Raw genomic sequence first — 4,555 nt, 5'->3', positions numbered from 1 at the left:
CTTCTGCCTCGGGCGCGGCCGCCGCCGCTGCAGCGCAGGGAGCTTTGTAAACCGCCGCGTGCGCCGACGCCAGGCAAGCTCATCAAGGGCACCTGCGCGGCGGGAGGAAGCGGCGGGTCACCCCGAGGCTCCCTTGGCCACCCCACACGTGTCGATTCCGAAGCCGGCTCGCTAGAGTCTGTGCCGGATTGACCTATAGCTATATAGGGCCCCACTCTCTTGGGGGCCCCCAAAAAACTAAAGGGAAAAAAACCCCTGGATGTACATTTCCAAAATAGAAGATAAATAACAAATAAAATAAAACACACATACAGCAACAGTGTTTTGTGTTGTGTAGGCTCCTGTGGTGTGAGTAATGTGTGAGTAATTAGCCTGCTCCCTAAAATATCACTGGTTTGCTCATTTCTATATACAGGGGACGGGACGCAGGTGGCGCTGTGGGTTAAAGCCTCAGCGCCTAGGGCTTGCCGATCGAAAGGTCGGCGGTTCGAATCCCTGCGGTGGGGTGCGCTCCCGCTGCTCGGTCCCAGCGCCTGCCAACCTAGCAGTTCGAAAGCACCTCCGGGTGCAAGTAGATAAATAGGGACCGCTTACCAGCGGGAAGGTAAACGGCGTTTCCGTGTGCGGCTCTGGCTCTGGCTCTGGCTCTGGCCAGAGCAGCGATGTCACGCTGGCCACGTGACCCGGAAGTGTCTCCGGACAGCGCTGGCCCCTGGCCTCTTAAGTGAGATGGGCGCACAACCCCAGAGTCTGTCAAGACTGGCCCGTACGGGCAGGGGTACCTTTACCTTTACCTTTATATACACGGGACACTCGGGTTGTGAACATGATCCATGTGGGATGCACATTCGCAACCCGCAGCTGCACGTCTGCGCATACACGGGTTGTGACTCGGCGCTTCTGCGCATGCACAACTGCCAAAACCCGGAAGTAACCCATTCTTCTGGGTTTCGGAGGTCCGTAACCCCCCAAAAAACGCAACCTGAAGTGTCCGAGGTATGACTGTATAGGGTGCCTACATTCTGCATGGACTAGTTGCATGGCAACATGTAGGTCCATAAATTACCATACATCATATATTCAACACAAGAAACAGTGACAATTTGTTGTTGACAAAGGACACCTGGACATATAAAGGGCCCCATGACCTCCAGCAGCTTAGGACCTCACCAAACCTAAATCTGGCCCTGCTTGGACTGCAACGCCCATCCCTCCCTGACCATTGGTCCTGCTGGTGAGGGAGGATGGGAGTTGTAGCCCAGCAAACATCTGGGGTGGGATGCAGGTGGCGCTGTGGGTAAAACCTCAATGCCTAGGACTTGCCGATCGTATGTCGGCGGTTCGAATCCCCGTGGCAGGGTGAATTCCCATCTTTCGGTCCCAGCTCCTGCCCACCTAGCAGTTCGAAAGCACCCTTAAGTGCAAGTAGATAAATAGGTACCGCTTTCTAGCGGGAAGGTAAACGGCGTTTCCGTGTGCTGCGCTGGCTCGCCAGAGCAGCTTTGTCACGCTGGCCACGTGACCCGGAAGTGTCTTCGGACAGCGCTGGCTCCCGGCCTCTTAAGTGAGATGAGCACACAACCCTAGAGTCGGACACGACTGGCCCGTACGGACAGGGGTACCTTTACCTTTTAAACATCTGGGGCCCTCAAAGTTGAGAAAGGCTGCGTTTGAGTGTCGGGCCAGAGAGACCAAAGTTCAAATAACTTGGGCACTGCGTCTCTCAGCCCAGCCTACCTCACAGGGTTGTTGTGGAGAGGAAATTGGGGGGGGGGAGGGAGCCAAGCACAGGCCACCTTGACTTCCATGGAGGGAAAATATGAGTATAAGTGTGATCCATGAAATTAGCCCCGCTGTGAGGATTTCTCCCAAGGAGACCACAAAACCATTTTTTGTTTCCAGAAGGGAGAAGTTTGTGAGGTTAGGAGACTTTTCTTCACCAGTTTTTTCTCTGATAAGGAGAATGTTCAGCATTAAAAAGGCAATTAAAAGATTTAGTATTGGAGCATGTGGAACTGATGCCATCCTGCCTAGATTGGCTCCAATTCTGCCCAGGGTGTGGTGGTGGGGAGGGGGGCAGAATCTCAAATACTCGGGGGGCAGCTTCCAACAGAGTGTGTTTTGGAAAGCAACATGAAAAACATAGCAACCTCAAAGCTGGCAGAAGCAGGCTGGACACCATTTTTCTCCATGTATGTTCTTTCCTAAGCAGCCTCCCTCCTTTTAAAGTAAATTCCACCTTCTTCTTTCAACGAAACTTCTCTGTAGTGAGAATTTGCCCCCAGTTCAGAGTTTGCTAACTCCCCTGACCAGATACCAACTTTGATAGGGCTTGGCACTGTTAATAGTTTAAGAAGCCACCACTTATCATTTAACACAACTGCTGAAAGTGCTGCATCTGACAGGGGTGAAACTAGACCAGGGGTAGGCAACCTAAGGCCCGGGGGCATGATGCGGCCCAATCACCTTCTCAACCTGGCCAGCGGATGGTCTGGGAATCAGCATGTTTTTACATGAGTAAAATGTGTCCTTTTATTTAAAATGCATCTCTGGGTTATTTGTGGGGCCTAGGAATTCATTCTCTCCCCCCCCCCCAAAAAAAAGTAGTCCAGCCCCACACAAAGTCTGAGGGACGGTGGACTGGCCCATGGCTGGAAAAGGTTGCCAACCCCTGAATTAGACTTTACCTGGGTCAAACACCCAGTTTTGCATCCCCCATGCATGTTTGCGTACACACATGCACAGGCCGGGAGCCTCAATGGTGCCCCTCTGGAGGCTTCACTTGGGGCAAAAAACCTGGCTAGCCCCCCCCCCCGCCCCCTGTAGCTCCAGCTCTGCATCAGGTCACCCCATTTCTCGTTCTGGGGTCAAGAGGTAGTGCGTATCACTAATCCACTGACTCCCATTGTTTGAGGAAAGAGGCTTCCTGACACTAAGGTCATGTTTGCAAAATGCAATATAGGGTTGTATTGGTTTGTTCCACTATAACTATCATTGTCCCCCCCCCCCCCAAAAAAAAACAACAAAAAACAAAAAACTGTCATTGCTTTTCCCCATGGGGGAAAGCTATGGGGTCCTGTTGCTTTTCCCCAGCAGATGAAAAAGTAGGTTGGGCAGGGCCATTCTGAGCTGAAAAATAACCAGAGGCAAAATAATAAAGCAATTTCCTCTGTGTTCCCTTCTTGTACTCAGACTTATTGGCTGCTTTGGCTTAAGAAAAGCAACATGGGAGGAAGAATCACAGAACTCCAAGTAATTTGCAATTTGAGCTTCAGTTCCACCAACCTTTGTAGAATGAAGAGATCTTCTTTAAAATGTTTGCAAAAGCCAATTGTGCAAAAACCTGTTTAAATTTGTTGGTACCACCATCCTTTTTAAGCCGCCTCTGAGGAAAGCAACTGCACATTTGCAATATTTATAGTTCGGGCATAATGTGTTTTTGGATTGTAAGTCTTGCCCCTGTGTATCTGACTGTCAAATATTTATACTAGGAAGAATCTGGGTTTTTCTGAAGGCAGATTAAGCAGCCTCAGGTGACAACCCTATGTGGATTTAACCAGGCCTATGCCCTTTGATTTCAGTGGTCTAAGGTGTGCTTGATCAGGCCATTACAAAAACAGAATATACAGTTACACACACCAAGCCTGTCTCAGTCTTTTTCTACCTTGTTTCTTATACTGCAATATCTTGAATGGCTGCTGATAAAGAACATTGCTTTACATCCTGAGTTATGTCTTGCCTGGTCTCCACAGCTGATGGCACTTCCATAGGAGCTTCCTATTTGCGTATCCAGTGCATCTATCATGACTGTTAACAAGTGGCATAGCGTAGGTTGCTGGTGCTTGGGGCAGGCATGCGCGTCAGGGGGGTGCAGGATGCAGAGGGGGTAAACGGAGTCTGCTGCAACAGCTCAACCCTCATCGCTGAAGTTGCCAGAGCAGATCCCCCCTCCACTGGAGCCAAGTGGGGCCGTGCTGCACCACCTGCACCCACATGGGGGGGAACCCGACTGGACGAAATGCCCCTTGGTGGGTGAATCCTCCCAATGCCCGCAGAGAGGAGTGCAGGGCTGTGCCGCACTGGGGCGATGGTACAGGAAAAATCCCTCTGCGAGTTAATTTAGCTCATCCTGGGCTTCCAAGTTAAGATGTGGAAAGGCGCTGTGGCTCATCTCCAGAGTTTAAAAAGTGGGCTGGAGAGGCACGCCCCTCAAAATTGTGCGCCCAGGGCCACAGGCCCTCTGCCCCCACCCCCTTGCTGTCAATGGGTCTCAGGTGTGCACCTTTCCCATCGTATGCTACTTGTAAATAGCAGGGATTGAATCTGGGACCATCTGCACAGAAAGCTTGTACCCTCTGCCCTTAAAAGACACAGTACCTACTGCCAGGCACCAAGCAGTCATTTCTCAGATGTTCCTGCTGCGGGCCCCCAGCAATCTGACCCATTGCCTTCTCTTTGTAATGAGTTTGTGCATTCCTAAGGCTCTTGGGCTGGCCACAAACACTTTCTGAGCACAAACCTCAAGCTGAGAATAAGGGGGGGGGGAATGTTATCC

Source organism: Podarcis cretensis (assembly GCF_951804945.1).
Source record: "Podarcis cretensis genome assembly, chromosome: 5".
In the NCBI taxonomy this organism is placed as follows: Eukaryota; Metazoa; Chordata; class Lepidosauria; order Squamata; family Lacertidae; genus Podarcis; species Podarcis cretensis.
This window is presented reverse-complemented; position numbering follows the sequence as displayed.